The 16,620-nt window shown below is 41.8% G+C and overlaps 1 protein-coding gene across 1 annotated transcript in view; it reads right to left on the bottom strand.

The window, feature by feature from the left end:
- The window catches only part of LOC306754237 (sphingosine kinase 1-like), a gene marked incomplete at both ends in the record, with an annotated part of 52,149 nt that overhangs the window by 28,010 nt on the left and 7,519 nt on the right, over positions 1 to 16,620 (bottom strand). The gene's annotated exons all lie outside the window — the stretch shown is intronic.

Genomic DNA, 16,620 nt, shown 5'->3' with positions numbered 1-16,620 from the left:
GAGTTTTAAGGTCAGAAAGTTACGCGCTCAATAAAGCGACCAAGTTGTGATTTTTCACACTGCAGGTCTTGATGCTCAAATCTGATTTTTTTTTTTTTTTTTTTGGCAGGAATTAGATTTTATTTTTTTAAAAGTGCATTTTAAAAAAAATGTTTTTGTATAAATCTTTTTTCTCCCAAAATAAGATTTTTTATCAAGACGTGATATAGCCTAAATATAAAAGTCACGTTGGGCTTTACATACAAAAGGTACTGCGCCTCCTGAGGATAATAAAGAAAGAAACTCATATTTGCTCTATGCTCAGTTATTTGACAAGGATTAATGTTTAAATGCACGTATAAGTATGTAAAATACTAAATTCTCATTCAGCCTCTCATATCTGGTTTATGATTATGTATTTCTCTCCACTCGAGAGGAAAATAGGGCAAACAAACGGGGAGTGTTGTGACAGGTTTGCTGCACTGAAACTGTGGGATGTATTCACAGTAAAACGCTTGTTTGATTATTTTTCTGAAACACAGGAACAAAGCGTGTCAGTCTGTAAGACGACGAGTCTGCAGTGGCTTTCCTCTTGGAGAGATCCGACTTTCTTCTGCCGTTTTCACCCAAACAAGCCTGACAGCTGATGACTGAATGAAGAGCGGGAACTGGAGCTTTAGTTCGTATTAATGCAGCTGCACAGAAAGACTTCAGGAATGAAATAAAAAAGATTCACGGCTTCTTGACCTCTTTGATCTCACAGTGAGTGAACCTCCAGGGTTTCTGTTTGATGCTGAACTAAAAGTTAAAGTTTAACGCGAAAGATTCTAAGTGTTTCTTGGAGGTGAGCTGATGGCTGCTTTGATAGAAAAGGAGGAAAAAGAAAGCAGAAGTGAAGTGTGCGGTGGTGCGTGAATAACACAGCTGAAGGAGACAGTTGACTAGTGCTAAGGCACGTTGACGTCTGAGGTTAGAAGAATAACTGGTTTGAAAATGTGTCAAACACAAGAAACACACCATGAAGTCATTTAAAAAAGGCAAGTAGGACACATCTTTCTGCTCCGTAAAATTTCATAAATGTGGACATCCGTTTCAAATGTCATATGTCGATGTCCTTATACTGTCACGTGTCTTTGCCATAGTTAGTAATCAGTTCATCCACTAGGGGGCAGTGCTGAGTTCAGAGTTCACTTCCACATTCGCACAGTGTTTGGTAGTGGTATTTTACCGCTTCAACGTTGTTTACAACCCTCGAAAATACAGTAGTTTCCTGGCCAGAACGGGACACATTACAGCTATGCTCCAGGTGCACCGAGTTTACCTCAACATCAAAACAAAACCTGGTTTTTGCCTGTAGGGGGCGTTTTGAGTCATTTTTGACCAACAAAGTTCAGATTTTTAAAGAAATTTTACAAATACAAATTTTAACATTTCAAATGGTTTTAATCACAATTAAACAAAAACATGTTGCACAGATAAAAAAATTTATTTGACATTTAGGTCTGTTGCAGTGTAATTAAAAAGCCTTAGCTTATTCTTTTTATTGTATTACTGTTTTTGTGGGTTTTTCCCTTCATTAATCTTAAAAATAGCCTCAAATGTCGATCACCATCCTTAGCACGGTATTAAGTTGTAATTTTTAGATCCAGACGAGCCATTCTAGTCACCAGAGCTCAGATTCTTCACAAGTGTGGGAACAACTCGACATTTAAATGAGTTATTTAGATCAAATAACAACTGAGCCGCAGAAGAAAAGCCGAAGAGGTGCCCTGATGAATCAGCTGGCAGAAAACATCCTGACTTCCTCGTGCACGCGTATGCACAAGACCCTCACGCCACTTCCTGTTTGCAGCCCCTCCCCCTGTGTAAACATTCCAGAGGTACTATCAGTGTCCTGGTCTGGGTCTGCCCACTGGGTTTCCTCCTCCATCATGTGCAGTATTTCTAATTAAAGATGCAAAGCACTGAAAGTCTGTTTGTGAACCAGGAGATCATTTTGAGGAGCAAATGTATTGTGTGTCAGTTATTGGCTTGAATAACTAAAAAGGACTTTTAAAAGAATAAATATTGGTTACAACAAACAACAAATAAAATAAGCTTCTTAAGTTCAAAAAAGGGTTTTGGAAGAAGTTGGGCACTTATCCAGTCCAAAACCCCCTCATCGATAACACTGTAAAATTTTCCCAGCATGGAAAATGTAAAATTCCACATTAAACAGTATACATAGTCATAATACACACAATAAATCATAGAATTCAACAAACATTGCTTGAAAAAAATAACTCTATTTGCCTCATAACCTTTAATTATCTAATCTTTTATCATTTGTTTAAATTTTCCTATTGACTGACATGATTTTATTTCTTTCCTGCAGCTGTTCCAGAGCTGAACTCCTCTTGTAGAAACACAACGGAGTTTAGCATTTGTCCTCACAGCTGGTTTTTTTTAAAAATGGATCTTCCTCTCAGGCCAAATATACTCTCTCTTAACTGGAAAAGCTTTTGGATGCTGCTGGGTAATTGATCATTTTTGACTCTGTACATTTTGAAGTATCTTAAATTTTAATACAACCTCAAATTTCAATACTTTCAATTTAATGAAAAGAGAATTTGTTGACTCTGTTTAGATGGAATTTGTTATTATTCTTATATAGCAACTGGAATATTGTTCTCCGAAAGAAGAGGAAACAAAGTGCAAGGTCGCCACAACAACGCGTTCTGCATTTCGACTACGTTTACTTCATCTGTGATTACAGACTTGTCATCTGCTCGCTGCAGACCAGCAGAATGGGAACCGTCCCAGATCTAAATGGAATAATCACCACCGAGATAATCGCAACAGGAAATAACAGGCTAAATGAAAGGGAAAACCCGGTGGCCAGGAAAAACACATTTTCAGAATAAGTTCTCTGTAATAGTCAGCTGGGTTTGCAGAGAGTCTGAAAATGGACAAAGGTTTTTATTTTCATCCTTCTTTCCCCCTTTCTTGCATCATAATCGCCATTTGCATTAACTGCTGATGTTTAAAATCATAAGTTAAGTTTGTGGCAAATGTTCCTCATTAGACCAAAAACAAAGAAGCAGGAACGCTAACATGCAGCATGTAAAGTCAACTTTATATATAAACGTGTTTAAAAACATGTTGACCAAAGTGCTGCAAACTAAGGCTGACAAAATATAAATAAAAATGGGGAATAAATAAACAGATATAAAAGACTATAAAGACAAACTAAATAATAATAAGCTAAAGGAAAAAGCTCAGCAAAAGCAGGAAAGTCAAAATGTTGACAGGTCTTAATACAAAGAGAAAAAAACCTCATCATTTCAGCCTGGAGGCCAGAAGAAATGTAGCCTGGAACGCCAGACTGGAGTGCTATATATATTTAATACAGAGCGACTCAGTCGGGAGTCCCGCCCCTTCATTGGCCTGAAACCAACCGGCCACTCTGAGTGGTTGATCTGAGGAGACTCTTGCCTTGCGTCACAACGGTTTCTTCAAAACACCCGAGATGGCGCACGGAACTTGCAGGAGTTCTTTTCTCCTACAATTGTTTGTTTTTTTGTTTTTTTAAAAAAAAAACAAAACGTATTTTCTACGATTAGGTTAAAAAAACACCGAGTTGCCAACAACGCCATGTAGCCTCAGGTTTTTACAGCAAAAACTACACAGGTCATTTATGTCTTCTGTGCTGCACACCATGTTGAGTTTCTTCTGTTGCGTTCACTCTACTGAACACTTCCATTGTAGGCAGATTGTTACTGGTCTGCATGCGGGTTAAAAGAACGGAGAGAAAGCAAAGTGGTCAGTCCCGTTTAAACACCTAAAAACATTTAATATGAACTCTTAAACTAACATGCTGCATAGCAGCAATGCTAACATGTAATGTAGCAGCGAGGCTAACATGTAACATAGCAGCAATGCTAACATGCTGCATAGCAGCAATGCTAACATGTAATGTAGCAGCAATGCTAACATGTAATGTAGCAGCGATGCTAACATGTAATGTAACAGCGATGCTAACATGTAACATAGCAGCAATGCTAACATGTAACATAGCAGCGATGCTAACATAATGTAGTAGCGATGCTAACATGTAGCATAGCAGCATAATGGATAGAAACTTGGCTAAAAGACTCCGGTAGCATCAGCAACCAAACCCAAAACAGAAAACATGAGAACAACACTGTTCACTAAGAGTTTCTGATCATTTCTCCACACTAACAAGGCGTCATATGAAAGCAGAGACTCTGCTGGTTACAGAGACGTCTGTTTTGTCACTGACGAGTACAGATGTGACGTGGGGGAAAACCCCAAAATGTTACGTGCCTATAAGCCTCAATTCTTGAATTTGTGGCTTGTATGCTAAACACAGTTCAAAGGAAAAACCTGCACATCATAATTGTTGTCATAACTTACAAATATCGCTTTTATTTTGTGAAAAAATGTGATGAAAACGCAGCTTGATTCTGCACACGATGTAATGCTTAAAGATGCTATTTCCTATCTTTGCTACATAACTGTAGCTCATTTCAGTTGAAATGTCATAATAATAGATGTAAAAGGTTTCCCTCTGTCCATATTTAATTAAAACATTTTTTAAGCCCATAAACAAGTTTGTTCCTGATCCCGACTTGTTGTGGGCTTGACGCCCAAACACCCCCATTAGTATAGGATCCAGTCTCTATATTTAGGCGATTACAGGATTATCATGTGTTTTACTTAATACTCTGCCGCCTCCTGTAATACGACAGATATATCCAATCGCAGGGTGTAAATATGATCAGCATCTTTCTGGTTTCACATGGGATAAAAATGCATGAATCTCAGTAACATCTGAGTGATTTTTTTTTTTTTTAAAAAAAGGTGTCAAGTTTCAGAAAAACCTCCTTTTTCTCTTGGTTATGTCTCATTGTCTAAATGTGCTTTATTCCTGAAACCGGTTTCTTTCTGTGTGATGATACAAACTGCCATCTTTTCATCTGAACATGAAGCATCGTTTAGTTAACCCAACGTAAGAAAATGATACCACACGGTGTCTGGGGGGGTCAGCAACACCACTGGTTTAACTGGCTACTGGTCAGCAACACCACTGGTTTAACTGGCTACTGGTCAGCAACACCACTGGTTTAACTGGTTACAGGTCAGCAACACCACTGGTTTAACTGGCTACTGGTCAGCAACACCACTGGTTTAACTGGTTACAGGTCAGCAACACCACTGGTTTAACTGGCTACTGGTCAGCAACACCACTGGTTTAACTGGTTACAGGTCAGCAACACCACTGGTTTAACTGGTTACAGGTCAGCAACACCACTGGTTTAACTGGCTACTGGTCAGCAACACCACTGGTTTAACTGGCTACTGGTCAGCAACACCACTGGTTTAACTGGTTACAGGTCAGCAACACCACTGGTTTAACTGGTTACAGGTCAGCAACACCACTGGTTTAACTGGCTACTGGTCAGCAACACCACTGGTTTAACTGGTTACAGGTCAGCAACACCACTGGTTTAACTGGCTACTGGTCAGCAACACCACTGGTTTAACTGGTTACAGGTCAGCAACACCACTGGTTTAACTGGCTACTGGTCAGCAACACCACTGGTTTAACTGGTTACAGGTCAGCAACACCACTGGTTTAACTGGCTACTGGTCAGCAACACCACTGGTTTAACTGGCTACTGGTCAGCAACACCACTGGTTTAACTGGTTTCAGGTCAGCAACACCACTGGTTTAACTGGCTAAGGGTCAGTAACATTACTAGTTTAACTGGCTTAACTGGCCAGCAAAACCACTGGTTTAACTGGCTACTGGTCAGTAACATGACTGGTTTAACTGGGTTCGGGTCGGTAACATGACGGGTTTAACTGGCTATGGGTCGGTAACTACACTGGTTTAACTAGTAGAAGTCAGTAATATAACTGGTTTAACTGGCTACAGGTCAGTATCATGACTGGGTATAAAAGGAACATTTCATGGAGGCAGAGTCTCTCAGGTGGGAAGATGGAGCGTCATCAATCTGGGACAAACCGGGTCTAAAAGTTGTGGAACTATTTGGAAAAAAAAAAAAAACTCTTCATCTTTAAAAGATTTAGGAGGAATCTCTGTATGCCAGGACAGGGTTGAATTATGATCTTCTGTTTTAAACTAGACATAATTCTCTAATGAATATTAAACAGCAACAATTTAAGAGAAGTTTTCATCACATTTTGAAGATCACACCTTCTATAATGCACAATATCATCAACAGATTCAAAGAATTTAGAGAGAATCTCTGTATGCACAGAACAGGTCTGGATGCTGGTGATCTTCTGCATTAAAAGCAGACATGATTCTCTACTGGAAACCAGTGCATGGTATCAGGAATATTCTGAGGCAAAGTGGAAACCTGGATGAAGATGTGGAATAGTTTGTGGACAGCATGGGCGGCGTGTCCTGCAGACTAAAGAGGAGAGGGAGCATCCAGCTTGTTATCAGGTATGGGGTTACATTCGTGCTGATGGCGCAGGCAGCTTCCACATCTGGACTGGGGGAAAACTCCTGACGTTGAAACAGACTTCTGCTGAACCAGAACCACAAAGGGTGTGGCAGCTGGAGGAAGAGGAGGAGGAGGTGGCGGTGGTTAGCCTTCTGGAGGCCTATAATAAGGAAGGCAGAGACTTTGCTACAGAAAAGACTGAGGTGAAATCATCCATCAGCAGCGGCCAGCAGTTGTCCTTACAGTAACTCCAGCTTTGTTATGAAACAGATATGGAGCAGGGCTGGGAAGGAAAGAGAGGATTGTGTGGAATTTTGTTCATCATGTGCGTTTTTTAGGCCTCGTGGTTGGACTGGGGAAGGAAAACAGAAAGAGAAACAAAAAAAGCAAATGGCAGAAGACAACAATGCTAATTAAATGTTTAGTTAATGCTTAATTAACTGGCGCAGGCGGCTTCATGCAGCAATTAAAAGAGAAACCAGCTGTAAACATAAAGGCTGCACATTGTGTCATATTTCAGAAAACGATCCCAACGTTCTGGAGCATAAACCAACATTTCTGTGGGCTGAATGGTCGCACTGTGTCAGAGATTAGCCAACTGGGTGAAAGACGGCTGCCCATGTCTGCGCATTTAATGTCTCCTTAATCATCCTTAAGTTCGAGATGCAGAGACGAGAGGTAGACGAGCCAACTGATTGGAATATTCTCTGCTTATGCAGAGTGTTGATTAAGCACCAGCTGCTGGTCAAACAACAACATCTTTATATAAAAGTATGGGAGAGAGGAGGCTTCACATGTACATTTGGTTGTATAATATGTATGACTTTATATTGGATGTATGTGCGTTAGCGAGGACGTATACAGATGCATCTACGCTACATCAAACAATGTGATGTGGATTGGCACACATGGACTGTGGCAAATAGATAAGAATATTAGTACATGGTGCGGACCGGTCCGATCCTTTAAAGCAGGGGTCGGCAACTGAGGCTGAAATGTTTCTGACCAACTGAATGGGGACCAAAATGACCTCCTCATGACTAAAACCTGTGTTTAAATTCTATTCTATTTATTGTATTTATTAGGAGTGGGAAAATCAAATCGAAAAATCAAAATTTGGGGGTTTTTTTGCTTCACAATTTTGAAATCTTTTTTTTTTTTTTTTGTTAAAAATGCTTTTTTTCAAAAATAAATAAAATTAATCCACTGTAAAATTTTTGTTATTTTGTTTTTAATTTATTTTATTTGTCTTCTTGGTTATTATAGAAGCGGAATGAGGATCTGGCTCCGGTGTTGTATTTTTCCTAATTAAAATCAAGAAAAACGAAGAGCAAAATAAAATTTGATACTTTTTTTGTTTTTAATCTACAAAAATTAGCAATATCTAAAATTTTAAATCCAATGAAATCCAAAAAAATCTATTATTATTTTATATTATCATATTAAAATGGAAACTGCAGAACATGTTTGTATACAGTGGGTGATCCACACACACGTGTTTTTTATATTGTTATATCTTAACATGGTGCAGTGTTCTTTATTATTCAGCAGATAAGAAAGTGGGTCAGGGAGATGTGGGAATTGAATCTAACACCTACCTGTTAGACTGAGGATATAATTACTGCTGGCAACTAGTTCATACATATAACATGGCACCCATGCCACCTTTTCATTAGTTTAGACCCCTAGTGATGCCTACTGCCCCCCAGTGGTGACCTCCATTACTGAACTTATGTTGTACATATACAAACGTAGCTGAAGACCGCAAGCATATCCCAACCATTAGCAGCAGCTTCTTCACCAGATTTACTGAAACCAGACTCTACATGCGCATCCAGTTCCAAAGAAACCAGTGATTTTCCTCGTTTTTCTGTCTGGTATTTTTGGTCCGGAGGTGCAACATTACTTTGACGGTTTAGTAACCGAGCTGCTCCAACAGAAACAGCTGTTAAACTTTTGGCTTTTAAACCCTCAGAAGGCAGTAGAGAAGAAGCTGCAGCTACCTTCAGGGTAAACTCACTTCACTTTACCCAGCAGCAGCTAGCTACAATTAGCTTTGTGGTAAACTCCGTTCACTTTACCCAGCAGTAGCAGCTAGCTACAACTAGCTTCATGGTAAACTCCCTTCACTTTACCCACCAGCAGCAGCTAGCAACAGCTAGCTTCAGGGTAAACTCCTTTCACTTTACCCAGCAGTAGCAGCTAGCTACAGCTAGCTTCGGGGTAAACTTACTTCACTTTACCAGCCAGTAGCAGCTAGCTACAGCTAGCTTCAGTGTAAACTCACTTCACTTTACCAACCAGTAGCAGCTAGCTACAACTAGCTTCATGGTAAACTCCCTTCACTTTACCCAGCAGTAGCAGCTTTGGGGTAAACGCCCATCACTTTATGAAGCAGCTAGCTAGAGTAGGTTTTTGGATAAACTCACTTCAATTACGCAGCAGATAGCAACAGCTAGTTACAGCTAGCTTTAGGGTAAACTCCCTTTACTTCGCCCAGCAACAGCTAGCTCCAGCTAGCTTCAGGATAAACTTCCTTTGCGTTACCTAGCTAGCAGCAGCAGCTAACTGCAGCTAGCTTCAGGGTAAACTCCCTTCACCCCAGCGGAGAACTCAGCGAGAGAGGCTTACCACCCTGGCAAGATGTAAAATGTGTTCAGTTGTCATTTAGAAGATACTAGCCGTTTTTCTCCATGAAAGAGAAAAAGAAAACTTGAAATCCAAAAGAGACAATCAACATGGAGCTAGCATTCCCCATGGAAGGAGCTTAGGAAGGAAGCGAGGCGCTAGAAAGCGATACACAATTTCAGCATTAGATGTGAATAATTATTGCACAATATCCCTTTAATAAAATGTGCTGATCACAGTCCATCAATCAGGTTCTAAAGTCGTTTTATATCAATAAATAAAACCAGTATGTGATGGGTTACAGTCTCATAGCTGAAGGCATCTTATGAGTTCTTTCCTGCAGTACTAAATTATCATATATATTTGTAAATCAGGCAAAGCACTGGTATTTTCAGACACAAAGCTACTGTGAGACACCAGAGAGGACGAATCAGAGCTCCCGGCAGCACATCAGGAACCATCGCCATGAACGTCTGATGAGGAGTCCTGAGGGAGGGAACTGCTGCTGCCTGACTGCACGAGCAAACGCCTCCAATTCATATTATACTGTGCTGACATGTTTATTGTTAGCTGCTCATTTATTCCTTTACTGAGACGAGACACTAATAGGAATCAGCTTCTGGTTAAGACAAGTAGCTAACCAGCCAATCAGTTTAGTCATGTAGACATGATGAGAATCAAACTGAGCATTAGGATGAGTAAGAAAGGAGATTTATGCTTCTTCGTCTGAGTTTTACTGTTATTTTCACACAACCATCTCCAGGGTTTCCAGAGGTCTGAAGAGGAGAAAAAATCCAGATGTTGATGTCATAGGAGAATGGACAGACTGGTTGGAGATGATAGAAAGAAACAGGAGGTCCAATCAGAGCTTGTTCCAACCAAGATATGCAGAACATCATCTCTGAACACACAACACGTCCAGCCTTGATGGTCTACAGCAGCAGAAGACCACACCAGGTGCCAAATTTCCTTCAAGATGCATGTAGCTTCATGCAGCTACTAAAGAAAGAACGGACCCCCGCTTTTTGCTGAAACGCTGCTCTGATATCCTCTGATCAAACAAAAGCTGATGTGTCTGGACTCCTCATCTTGTGTTTTCTTTTTGAATTGGGAAGAATCATCTGCTTGTCTTGACATGTTTATTAATAAATTGGTTCAGGAAAATTCCAGGTTAGCAGGACAGACATGAACTACTCCACCAGTGTAGCTCCACCTGATCACTGACCTCACTTAACCACAGTACATGGAGGAAAACTCAATGTGTGGAATATTAAGTGGATATTTTAATTTTTTTTATTTTACAGATGTAGAATTTAAAATATTATTACTTAGCAGGTTTTCATGAACACATTTTATTTACTTTGGGACCTCAAACGTGGTCTTTTATGTTTAAAGAACGCTGGTTCCACGCAGATAGACTTCACATTGTCTGGACATGAGCTTAAGAATCCCACCGGCTCCGTTCAGCCCAAAGGCTCAGGGACCCCGGTGCTCTTTGGGGTCCCCTTTAGGGGGTCAAGAACCCCATGTTGGGAGCCAACCATAGACTGTATATAAAGAGATGGACGTAGCCTCTGTGACGTCACCTGCAGGTTTCTGAAGAGTTGAATTGAAGCTCGGTGGGCGGTTCCTGCCATTTTGGTCATACACGTCATGCGCGTTGTTTCGCCCGGAAAATACAAATAAGGGCAAAGAGGTGGAGCTGAGAGGGGAGCCGTGAGGGTCATGGCGGATGATTGACATCGAGCGAACTCCGAGCTTTCTGTAGCTAAAAGCTAACTGAGCTAACTTCGAGATAACGGGAGCTAACCAGCTAACGGAGGTAAGCAGGCTAAAGCTAAGTCACGTTGTTAACCAGCTAAAAACTGCGGTTGTTCTACGTTCTTCTGACTTGAAGCCGGAGACTGATACCTGTCAATCAAAAGAACACGCCCCTAAATATACTGAAATTCGAGATTATATTACTTTTAAACGGGCGAGTTAGAAAAAAATTCACTCCCCCTACAGTTGTCATGAAGGTATCCTGACCTATTAAACCTAAAATGGATTTTTGTACCAGGCTGTAAACATGTTTATTTCTGCTGTAAACATGTTTATTTCTGCTGTAAACATGCTTATTTCAGCTGTAAACATGCTTATTTCAGCTGTAAACATGTTTATTCCTGCTGTAAACATGTTTATTTCTGCTGTGAAGTTGGTCTTTTTAACATGGGAGTCTATGGGGATTTGCCCTGTATCCCAGCCCCTAGTGGATGAAGGGGGGAACTGCAGTTTTATGCACTTCTGCATAGGTTTCACTTTTAACCGCTGGAGGTTGCCGCTTGCCGCCAACGCAAGAGCAGCTTTAGGATGTGGTGGAACCAAGCCGCAACCTGCAGGAGAAGGTCTTGGCTGCAGCCTGGAGAATGAGGGGCTAGATATTGCCCCTCATTCAACCCCGCCACCTCAACATTTTGATTGGATTAACCCTAACCACGGCCATTTGACATCAAACCTCACCCATTTGACGTCCAACTACACACATTAGACGTCCAACGTCCAATATCCACCTCCGCCCTATTCTCCAGGCTGCAACCGGGGGTTATTGGTTAAAAGCATAACCGAAAACTGCAGTTCTCCCTTCATCCACTAGGGGTTCCACAACAGAGCAAATCCCCACAGACTACCATGTTAAAAAGACCAACTTCAAAACATAAATAAACATGTTTACAGCCTGGAACAAAACAAACATTTTTGGTTTAATAGGTCAGATTTACCTTCATGAGAACTGAGAGTGGGTGAATTTTCTTTTATAACTTATTAATTTGGATTTTATTTAATCTTGAAATTCAGTATAATTAGGGGCGTGTCCTTTTGATTGGCAGGTATCCAGTATTTGGTGTAAAGAAGGAAGCATGTAGCACAACAGCAGATTTAAGACAGATGACAGCACGCCATAGCTTTAGCATGCTAACTTCTGTTAGCTAGTTAGCTCCTATTTGCTCTGGGTTAGCTTTTAGCTACAAGCAGGTTGGAGTTACAGGTGTCAGTCATCCATTGCCACGCCACAGCCCCCCTCTCAGCTTCACCTCTTTGCCGATTTTTGTACTTTCCTAGAGTGATGACGTGAGTGATGCTGCCAAGATGGTGATGGCGGGAACCGCCCAATGAGCTTAAATTCGTCAGAAAGCTACGATGATGTCACAGAGGCTCTGCCCATCTTTTAAATGCAGTCTATGGTTGGAACAGGAGAGTCTCATTGTGGATGTGCAGCTACAGTGTGATGCTTCATGGAGCAACACCTCAGAGGAACGACTCCAACACCTTGTTGAATCCATTATCACATCAACCGTTAATGCAGTTCTGAAGTCAAAGGGTCCAACTTGATGAAGCTGCTGGCCATTGCATAACAAGCCAATGAGGAAAGTATGTGATTTCACTTGTAAGAACCAGGAAGTCATTATCTCTGGCAGTTAGATAGCGATTACCCCGATGGGTGTGCGTGCTGGTCCTCCTTTCTTGTAAAATTGTCATGACCAGCAACATATTTTGAAGTGGACTTTGTCAGATAAGTGACCAGCTGCAAGCCTTTAGCTATTATACAACCTGTGTTGAAGGAAAAAGGTGCAACAGAAAGCATATGTGCACAAATGTCCATGGAAAATGTGTTATTTGTGGCATAATTCCTGGAATAAAAATGGTCAGCTGCTAACTGAACGTTAGGCTAAAAAAAGGATCCATCGAAGGCCCGATCCTACTAGTTGTAATGATTTTCATTGTTGGAATATTTGAAAAACCCAAAGAAAATGGATCAAAAATGAGAAAAAACTGTGAAAGCTGATTGTTAAAAATGTAGACAACTAAAAGCAGCATGATTAACTCGTTGCAGTGTTTGTCCAGATATAGACAGCAGACAAATGTTACAGGAAATATGACTTATGCACTGGGCTTGTTGGGATATCAGAGGCATTGAATCAAATCTATGTATCACTAAGCTGCAAATATTTATCTGAGGTAAGTAGTTCCTGCTTTTTTCATGAGAATAATCCAGCAGAACACTGTAGTAGGTACCAGAATCACTCGGTTGGACCTTCTTTTGACTTGACAACGCCTTTAACTCTTCATGGATAAGGTTCAACAGGCATCTGGAAACATACATCAGAGATGTTTCTCCATCCTGACCTGAACGCATCACACGGTTGCTGCAGATTTGTCCATGACGAGTAAAGCAGGACCAGTTTATCTGTACAGCACAATGAAATGCAGCTGAGGGTCTTAATCCTGGATGTTCCAGCTGATCTGAGGCTTTCTGGCAGTTCCTGGACCATTCAGAGTATTATAGACCAGCGATAGAACTCTGATGAACAGGCAGCAGTGCAAAGACCTCAGAACTGGACTGATGTGGTCTAGTTTCTTGATCTTTGTGAGGACTGGAGCAGCAGAGTTCTGAAAGAGCTGTAGGTGCCTTACGTAAGTTTTAGAAAGACCTGTAAATCAACCCAACTAAAGATGAAAGTCTGCACCAAGCAGCAACCTCCGGCGCTTGAATGTAAAGCCTATGCGGAAGTGCATAAAACTGCGGTCCCCCCCCCCTCATCCACTAGGGGCTCCAAAACAGAGCAAATCCCCATAGACTCCCATGTTAAAAGATCAACTTCACAGCAGAAATAAACATGTTTACAGCCTGGTTGAAAAATCCATTTTAGGTTTAATAGGTCAGGTTTACCTTCATGACAACTGTGGGGGGAGTGAATTTTTTCAAACTCGCCCGTTTAAAAGTAATTTAATCTCGAAGTTCAACATATTTAGGGGCGTTTCCTTTTGATTGACAGGTACCCGATCTCCCACTTCAAGTCAGAAGAACGTAGAACAACCACAGTTTTTAGCCGTTTAACAACGTGACTTAGCTTTAACCCGCTTAACTCCGTTAGCTGGTTAGCTCCTGTTATCTCCGTGTTAGCTCAGTTAGCTCTTAGCTATAAGCAGCTCGGAATTTGTTCAATGTCAATCATCCACCATGATGCTCACAGCCCCCCTCTCAGCTCCACCTCTTTGCCCATATTTGTATTTTGCGGGCGAGACGACATGCATGTCCCTGCCAAGATGGTGATGGTAGGAACCGCCCACCGAGCTTCAATTCAGCTCTTCAGAAATCTATGGGTGACGTCATAGAGGATCCGTCCATCTTTTTATATACAGTCTATGGTCTGGACTTGCTGAGACATCAGATCTTTTATCCTTCACATGATGACGGTCGGCCAGCTTTGTGATTCCCTAGTGAGATCCAAGTCCATCGCTACACCCAGATTTCTGGCCTGGTTGGGGGTTTTTAGGTCCCAATCCACCACTACACCCAGTTTTGTGGCCGGGTTGGTTGTTTTTAGGTCCTAGTCCATCGCTACACCCTGATTTCTGGGCCTGGTTGGTGGTTTTTAGGTCACAGTCCATCGCTACACCCAGATGTCTTGCCTAGTTGGTGGTTTTTATGTCACAGTCCATCGCTACACCCAGATGTCTGGCCTAGTTGGTGGTTTTTATGTCACAGTCCATCGCTACACCCAGATGTCTGGCCTAGTTCGTGGTTTTTATGTCACAGTCCATCGCTACACCCAGATGTCTGGCCTAGTTGGTGGTTTTTATGTCACAGTCCATCGCTACACCCAGATGTCTGGCCTAGTTGGTGGTTTTTATGTCACAGTCCATCGCTACACCCAGGTGTCTGGCCTAGTTGGTGGTTTTTATGTCACAGTCCATCGCTACACCCAGATGTCTGGCCTAGTTCGTGGTTTTTAGGTCCCAGTCCATCGCAACACCCAGATTTCAGACCTGGTTGGGGGTTTCTAGGTGTAAGGAATGAATCTCTGTGGTGACCTTTAATAATTTCTCTTTGGCTCCAAAGACGATCACCTGAGTCTTGTTTTTGTTTAACTGAAAGAAAGTTTATTTATTAATGTCCTCAACATGTTTACCAGGAGCCTGTACATGACCATGGTCTCCTGGTGACACTAATATAAATCTTTGTGTCGTCTGCGTAGCCATGGTAACTAATGTTGTTGGAGTACAGTGAACACACTGTCATGTTCCAGAAAGCAGTTTGAGATGGTTTTCGCTTGGTGACATGGTACATTATTTATCCACAAATCAGCAGTCAATGTCCACCTTTGTCAGCTGATCGGATCTGATGTGGAGCTCGAAGAGAAAACAGCCAACCTCATCTCTAAAATGCGAGCTGATTACACAACTTGAAGGTTTTCTAATTTTGATTTTATTGAACCTGAGTTTCGATTCCATCAGCACAAGACTGAAAAACATGACATGCTCGGCTTGAAAAAGCACACTGCTGATCTGCAGACCTGGGCTGCTGCATATGTGCTTTCTTCAGCTACTGAACAAAAGGAATTAAATGGAAACGTAGCAGCATGTGTGCAAGACAATGCAAGCAGCAGGAAGGGTGCATTCACATAAAGATAGTCAGCCAGACTCGGTCCGGTTGGGGACTCGGTCCAGCTGCAGGGGGGTGTATCCATGCGGACTGAGAATGTGTTCACGCTGCACTTTGGTCAAACCAGCCAAACCATTAGAATAATATCTCCCCATTCCCACCAGAGGGGGCGCTGCACTAGTATTTATCAGAAGAGAGGACCAGACCGACGTGAAGAAGAAAACTCTGTTTCCTCCACCTGCCAGTTAAACATGGAGACCAAATTATGGCTGTTTTGGGTTTTTATTGTGTCTTGTGCAAGTATACTGCAGAAATACTCTGCAACAATGGACACAGTATGAACACCAGACGAGGCAGAGGACCCTTAACGCCATCGCTATGGATTTACCCACAATGCAATGCGACGCCACATACAGGAAGGGACTTGGTTTTTAGTCGGCTTCCTGCATTTGGTACACTTGCAACGGACCAAGACCTGCGTTTGTAGGTGGTCTGAGTCCGCCTCTTTAATCCGAATCAGAATTCTTCTGGTGCATTCACATTTCCCCAAACGAAGCGAATTTCCGAGCAAACGGACTCGGATTCGGATCAGAAAGACTGACGTGTCAGTAGAAGTAATCAACCAGAAATCTGGAGGAAGTCTTGGACTCGGACATGAATTTCACCAGAAGACAGATGTAAACATCTGGAGGATTAAAGGACTGATGACTCAGCAGGATTTCTGCGTTTATCTGTAGAAGACCGGACCACCGTATCGCTGTCCTTACGGGTCTCCCGACTGTCCGTCAGACAGCTGCCGTTGGAACGCTCTTTCGGTCCATTCCTCGTACCTTTCATCACCGTGTTACTCCCCTACCTCTCTTTTAGCGTACTTACATTTCAATATTGATTATTATTTAGCAGGTGTTGCTGGTACATCGACTGTCACCAATGAAATTTCATTGCAGGATTACCTTTCTGATTACCCAGCTCTCGTCTTCATTTGGAAAATCATCCCTTGCTTACATAAAGAGCAGCAACACAGATCGATTTTGTTTCGCAGGCACTTCTGGAAAGGTGTAAAACAAAGACATAAAACTGTCCTGGCCTCCTCCCCGTCTCGCCAAGAGGTGA

Source organism: Telmatherina bonti (assembly GCF_933228915.1).
Source record: "Telmatherina bonti genome assembly, chromosome: 3".
NCBI lineage: Eukaryota > Metazoa > Chordata > Actinopteri > Atheriniformes > Telmatherinidae > Telmatherina > Telmatherina bonti.
The sequence above is the reverse complement of the archived record's forward strand: the minus strand, read 5'-3'. Positions and strand labels throughout refer to the sequence as shown.